Here is a 7,763-nt window from a genome sequence, read left to right as displayed (position 1 = left end):
TCCGGGGTGAGGCGGCAGCCGCGGCGGCGTTACCCCGCGCAGCGCTCGGGCTGCGGGCACCGCACGGAGCGGCAGCGGCACAGCGCCCTCAGCCAGACCTCGGCTGCACCCGGCTCTGGTGGCCATACGAACCCTGTCATCAACTCTGTTTTACACGTTGTTTTACGGTGATTTACAGCAGCGTAATTACAGTCTTACGGTTACATCACTGAAGTTATGCCCTACATTTCTCATACCTTCGTCTCGGCCTTCCTCTGAGGAGGCACAGTGTTTAAAATCATAGAATCATTTTGGTTGGAAGAGACCCTCAACATCATCGAGTCCAACTATAACCTAACTCTAGTGCTAAACCGTGTCCCTAAGAACTTCGTTTATGTGTCTTTTAAACACCCCCAGGGATGGTGACTCCACCACTTCCCTGGGCAGCCTGTTCCAGTGCTTCACAACCCTTTCCGTGAATAAATGTTTCCTGATATCCAATCTAAACCTCCCCTGGCACAATTTGGGGCCATTTCCTCTTGTCCTATCACTCGCTACTTGGGATAAGAGACCAACGCCCTCCATGCTACAATCTCATTTCAGGAAGTTGTAAAGACCCTCCAGACCCCTCAGCAGCCTCCTCGCCCTCCTCTGAACTCGCTCCAGCACCACAATGTCTTTCTTGTAGTGAGGGGCGTAAAACTGAACACAGGATTCGAGCACCGAGTACAGTGGGATGATCATTTCCCTGGCCCTGCTGGCCACACTATTCTTGATGCAAGCCAGGATGCTGTTGGCATTTTTGGCCACCTGGACACACTGCTGGCTCATGTTTAGCCGGCGTGAACAGAACCAGACCGGGGAGGAAGCAGGAGCGGGGCAAACATCAGGACGGGGATCACCCCCGTGCAGCCGCACGTCGGACCAGCCTCGGGGTCGCCGCCGTGAGCCGAGGCGGGGCCAGCCCGCCCTCCCCGCCCCTCGGCAGGTGCAACGCCCCCCCCCCGCCCGCCGCCCGCCACTACCACGCAGCTCTCGCGCCTCCTTTCCCTGCGTGCCCTCCCCCCACGTCTCGCTGTGGAACGGGCCGAGCCCGGAACTCGGCGTTGCCGGCGGCTGCGGAACATGGAGGTGGGGGAGCCCGGGCTGGGCGGCAGAGCGGGCAGCAGCGCCGACAGCCTGGCCGAGGAGGACGAGGATGAGGAGGGTCCGGGCAGCGGCCGGTCTAGCCGCACCTCGTCGCTGGTGAGCGGGCTGCTCACCGAGCTCTACAGAGCTGCCGAGGCGGCCGCCCCCACGGGCAGCGCCCGCTCCCGTGTCCTCCAGGATCTGCAGCAGCGGCCGAGTCAGGTCAAGTACCTGCGACTGAAAGGTACAGCCCACCCTGCCTGCCTTGCCCTGCCCGCTGCCCTGGGCTCTGCCTGGGCTGGGAGCTGCCCCTGTCGCCTCGCTTTCCTCTTCTCTGCCTGCAAGGGAGTTCTGCTGAGAAGTTACAGTGCCCTCTCTGCTGTCTCTGTGCCTACATTTGTCCCTCGTCGTTTGTTCTCGCAGCCTTTACTCGTGGCCGTCTCTCCCAGAAGCTCCTGCACACTTAGCTGGGGTCTCTGCCAAACCCGGATCTCTGTGCTGCTCCCTCCTCCTTCGGTCTCGGTGCAATGGCAGCAAAAAGACGGTCACCTGCTACCAGTCGTTCTGTGACTGATGACACAAGCTGTTGTCCTTCTTTAAGATCAGTGCTTTTCTTAACTTACAGTAACAAATCAATGACCAGCTGTCTTTTTCTTTCTCTCTTTCTCTCTTTCTCTCTTTCTCTCTTTCTCTCTTTCTCTCTTTCTCTCTTTCTGTCTGTCTCTCTCTCTTTCTCTCTTTCTCTCTTTCTCTCTTTCTCTCTTTCTCTCTTTCTCTCTTTCTCTCTTTCTCTCTTTCTCTCTTTCTCTCTTTCTCCCTTTCTCTCCTTTCTTTTCCTTTCTTTTCCTTTCTTTTCTTTTGCTATTATTTTTCTTAAACTAGAAGAGATGCTACACGTACTGTACCATAAGAGGTAGTCTTTTTTTTTTAGGCCCTTTTAGTCATACACTGTTTTCCTGAAAATAAGCCCTAACATGATTTTTCAGGATTGTTGAGGATGCTAGGAATATAAGCCCTACTCCAAAGATAAGCCTTAGTTACAGTTCATTTAAAAAGTCAATTTAAATAGTGTCCAGGCAGCTATATATGTAAAAAAAAAGTAAAATCTTTTGGAGCAAAAGTTAATATAAAACCCTGTCTTATTTTTGGGGAAACAGACTTAAACTAAACCTGACAATTGTAAAGCTTGTTTTTAGGTAAGCATGTCTTCCGGGGGGGGGGGGGGGGGGGTGTAATGAAAATATAAATGCAATAGTCAACTAGGCAAAATCTAAATGAAACTATTAAAGAATTCTTATGAAAGTGAAGTAGCCATAACACTGAATGTTTGTGAAAAGATGAGACTTGCAACTTGAAGCTGACCCCATGAGGAAGGCTGTACAAAGGCCTCTCATCTCCTGATGTCAAATCATTCTTGTTTTTGACAAGGAAAAAAAGCCAGAGGTGAATAAATGTGCCTGTTTTTTAGACCTGTGCAGTTTTCTGTTTCCATATTTGGCTTCTTAATGAGGTGATGTGCCATCTGGATGTTAAGAGATATAGCTCATGTGCTTCTGCGTGTCCTGTGGCAATCTGGGACTCAACAAGAAATTTGCTTGTTCAGGAATATATTTTATAGAATTTAAATGAATTAGTTTTGCTGCAAAGGTAATTGTGTTTCCAGAGACTGCCAATCAGCGTGAGTGGGAAAAAGTGCAATTCAGCTCACTGTTGTGGTAACTGGCGAATTCAGTTGGAATGCAACATAATTTGTTTGCTCTCAAAATCCATAGATGTGGTTTTAAATTGCCTTGCCTGTTACCAGTGATTGGGGTGCCAGCAGAGCAGTGGGTGCTGAAACAAGGTGGAGATGACAAAATACAGGACTGTTTTTCAAGTGGCTCTTTTTCCTTGCAGTCATTCTTTGCTCTTTAGTATTGCATGATTGATTGTCATTTCAACTTAATTTGTCATTTTTTTCAAGCTCTACAGAATTATTGAAGAAGTTCTGCCATACGAGCTGAGCTGTTCACTGTTCCACTAATAATACCTTTTTCTGAATGCATACATATTTTTCTCACTGGATCAGGTTACCCAAGTATGGATTTTTTTTAATTGATTTTTCTTCCAGCATCAGGGAGGCACAATTGGATTTAAAGTGATACTACTTGAAAGTGAAACTACTTGAAAACTTACCCACAGGGAACAACAGCAAGCTGTTATGTTGCTGGTAGCAAGCTGCACCAGGCTGTGGCAGGGAATACTTAGGGCTGGGGTTAAAGCCACAAAGCTTGCAGCTCGAGGGATGCTGGGGTGCAAAAGGCATGCCAAGGGGAGCATGGCACTGCACCGCTCCCTCCACACCTTTCTCATCTGGGCCACCCATGCATGTGGGGACCTGAGCCCAAGGACCAAGCTACCATGAGGGTTAGGGTCCCAAGAGCCACAAAACCCACAGCTCTTGCAGTTCAGGATCTAATAGACACGACCCAAGCTTTGACTGGGGGGTGTGCCTCTGAGAACAGCACCGAGTACTCAAAAAATTACTGTGCTTTAGTCATCTGCTTGAAAACCCCTTTTTTTCCTGGACCTGAAGCTCACTACATGAAGGACAACAGACATATTAGATAGACATAAGCTGAGCCATTTTGGTGAGCTAAGGGGATCTGGTGGCACTGTGACTGATGAGTGGAAATAGTTGAGGCTGTGACTGAAGCCACTTTGTTTGCATCTCAGTGGAGTTTCCCACTTAGAGCTCACCTTGGAGCTGCGTGTCGAGCTTTTCAGGCAGCTTCTTGAAAATGTTCCTTTGTCTGTTACCATCTGTTTATTCCCCATGTATGTTTTCCACAGGCAGCTTCTGGAAGGTACTGTATTTAAACTACACTCCCTGGTTAAAGTGCTATGGGCATATTCTAGCTACATCTGTCATGATGCAATAAATTGAAGTACTTGAGTTTAAAACAAAATTAAAGGACTTTGGCTTAGATCCTGAAAATCTTTATAATTGGGAATTATCCCAGACAAAAGAACTTGTAATTTTGTACGTTTGTATATGTAAATGTCTGTGGGGAAGTCCCTTTGCATGTCAACTACAATAAGCTGTTTGTTCATGTTTCACTCTGTACCGAAGTTATTTTCTCTGTTTATTGGCAGATGTCGATGAATTAAAAACTATAAAACGAGAACTGAATTACAGAATTTCTGTTCAATCAGCAAAGTTGCTTCGTCTTCTGAAGCAGAAGGACAGACTTGTACATAAAGTCCAGAAGAACTGCGATATTGTCACAGCTTGTTTACAGGCAGTTTCCCAGAAACGAAGTAAGTACTTTTTGTGCGCGTGTGTACTAGTGTAACCCATTTATTTCATTACTGTGGGCAGTATTTCAATTAAGACCTCACACTTGATTTAAAGTTGAGAGGCCAGGCTATGCTATTCCTTAGATATGAGTGGCTTCCAGTGATGTCAGTGGCACCTGGAAACAGGCAAAGTTCAACTAGCTCAGCTAGGAATGGTGCCATAGCCTCAGCTTTGTGTGTTGGTGTGGTGGACTTACTGTATATTGCCTGCCAGGCCTTTTCAGCTTTAATTCACAGGAAGCCCAAGCTCAATTTTTTGGTGTGTGTGCTGTGCCTAACTGTGTGCTTTCGTATGATTATAAAGGAGATGCTAGAACTGGAAACTATAGTCAGCATATGTGATTGTCTTCCAGGAGCATTGTTAGAAAGGAGTGTAACTCCTTTATATCAAGTTGATGTAAGACAAAGAGTGTTACTAAAAACAAACCCACTTCCCTCAAAACTCTTCATCAGCACCTGTGTTTTTTGGGGTTTCAGAGGGGGTATATGGGAAGGAAGAGAAATGTTGTTCTTTAATTCTTTAGCCTTTTCTTCCAGCACAGTGAAACCTTTTTATTTGACTTGGCAAAGTTGTCATCTAAAGATAGGCTGAAGTGCTTTTGTTAGCTCTGCTAAAGTGAAACTGCATGAATGTCGTATGTAAAAATAAATAGAAATTATACCTGGAGAAAGGACATGTGAAAATAACCTAATGTTCCCTGTCTTATTTTTTCATTAACATGCAGCGTGACAGGTACAGAAAAGTTCAGGTACAGTAAATGAAGCATGGTCTTTTCACAAAAATGCCTGTAGGAGCTTTGAGGTGCATGTAAAAATTTTATTAAAAGAATCTTACTGTAGTGGCATGTGCTAATGTAGTTTAGTTAAGGGTTTGTCTATCACTGTGAAACATTAAGTGTTTTAAAGTGTTCCTTTGTTTTATTTAAAACTAGCATGAAAGTTCTTGGCTGTCATGCACTGTGTAACCATATTTCTTGTTCTCACCTATTCTATTTCTTTCTCAACGTCAGCTTGATAATTGAGTCCTCTGTGCCATTAACACTTAAGCATATACTCTAGTTTCGTTTAAAATGAGACTACTTGGATTTTGTATGTGTTTAAGTATTTAGATGGTTTGACTATAGATTCTGAAGGTCTGAGCATCCCAACCTCATTTGTTAGGTAAAAACCTATTGACTGAAAGGCATATAGGATTGCATCTTATATATGAATGTGTTTTTAGAAATTTCAGGTACTGTTTTACACTTAAATTAATGGGGCATTATATTTAAAATGTGCTAGTAAAAACTCAGCTGAAGTTTTAAAGTAATGCAGTTTGTTGCCTGATATCCATGCATGTCCATGGAGATTTTTGAAGACTGTATGTATGGGTTTGTGTATTACATCTCTTTAAGTAAGATATTTTTATTACTTATGTAGCATATTTATCTTGTATTGATTTTCAGCTTGTATTTCTGAAAATCCAGATGTATGTATTCCAGGGCACTAAAAGATTTAAGATCTAAGCCAAAGGCACTGTGAATTGATGAATGACTCCTGATAACTTCAGTTACTTTGGAACAGATTGAGACCATGTTTTTATTGCTCACTATAAATATACTAGCACTATACAGAGAATGCAGGAATAAACTTTTGCTGTAGGATGTACACTTTACATTTCTTGATAACTGTGCCTTCAAGGCAATATTTGATCAAAAGCTGTCCAAAAGCAGGCACAACTTGTTGTCTTACCTCCAGCTATTCATTCTTGCCTTTTTATTATTTCCTATGTAGTGGTAGTAGTAGAAGCCCTTGTATGGGATATAATGAAACAAACTGAAGAAGTGATCTGGTAAGATAATTCCTTTTTTCTTTTCTGTAACAGTTCCCAGTTTCCATTTTCTGCAGAGGGCAGTAGAAATAGATGCACAGGAGAGGCTGATTGCTTAGAGTAGCTTGAGAAGTGCAGCCGCTGAGTCTGTAGTTAAGCCCTAAAGCCTCAGCAAAATTGTTATGCTAACAGTGGAACAATTTATTTTCTCTTCTTTTAACTTAAAAAAAAAAAGAGCAGTTAATGTGATGGAACATGAAAAAAATACATGCCTCCCTCCCACCCCAAAATGTAGGAGAATTTTTCTGCCCACTAGAGCCCTTGGAAACTAGATTTTCTGTGGACTACCCTCTCATTTTTAAATATTCAAAACATTATTATTAATTTGTAGAAGTTTTCGTTGTCACAGCTTTTTCTGATTCAAGTATGTACTTGCAATATAATGTTATATGCCGTAAAGCTTTATAATGTGCTTTCATGTACAGCAATAACATTGTGATGTCCTGTGGTACTAAAATCTTTATCAAGTATGGAGGAATTGTTATAATATTTTTTCTTTTGAAGTATATTTTTAGTGTCAAATTAAAATGTCTTGAAGTTGCATTATAATTAATTCTAATATTTAAAAATATAAGTTATTCTTCAACTGAATTTATATAGAGTTTCATGGTATATTTATGCTATTGCCGCACTGGGAATTTTTTTTCCCCACATATAGTGAAATTTCTATGTTGAGGAAGAATTCTAGTTCTAAATTAATCTTCAGTTCACATTCAGATGTTTGAATGCTACCTTTAAGCAATCTGTATGGACCAATTGCAAACAAATACCGTTTCAGGAAAAGATGGAAATTCTGCCTTGATGCTTGATTCTGGCTTTGTCAGACCCTTTTTGAATACTATCTGACAAATTCAGTTCTAGTGGTAACTTCAGCTAGTTAGGCATGTATAAGGCTGATAAATTTGATCCTTTATTTTCTGATGAAAAAATGATGCAGCATTTGAACTCCTGAGTGGATAGAGTAAATGTGGAGGAACTGTTGCCAGGGATGACTTCATAACTTGCCGTCTTTCACATTATAATGTTGAGTCTTATCCCCAGCAGGTGACGTATGTTTTGCATACAAATAGGTATTACCATAGAAATCAAAATTCACTGCAGAGTGAAATGCATTTTGTTCAGAAGCATGAATGGCTACGGCTCAGTTGAGGGAGGATAAGTTGTTCTGTTCGATACATGCTAAAAGCAGTACACTGTGCTGACCAGTTTCATTTTAATAACGCTTTTTTACTCAAATTTTAATAAAATACTCCAGCGAAGAAAAGCAGTGAGAGAGAAATCATAGTGATGTCTGGCTGGCAAACATGGCTTCTAGGCACATACTTCTCTTACTCTTGCGATTTTGACTTAGTTGGAGTAACATGATATAAGTTTGTTCAGTAGCACTGTGAACTATTTCAAATCTATCTTAGAAAGCAGAGTGTTTTATGCACTTGATTATATCATT

This window comes from Columba livia, chromosome 1 (assembly GCF_036013475.1).
Source record: "Columba livia isolate bColLiv1 breed racing homer chromosome 1, bColLiv1.pat.W.v2, whole genome shotgun sequence".
Classification (NCBI taxonomy): Eukaryota; Metazoa; Chordata; class Aves; order Columbiformes; family Columbidae; genus Columba; species Columba livia.
This window is presented reverse-complemented; position numbering follows the sequence as displayed.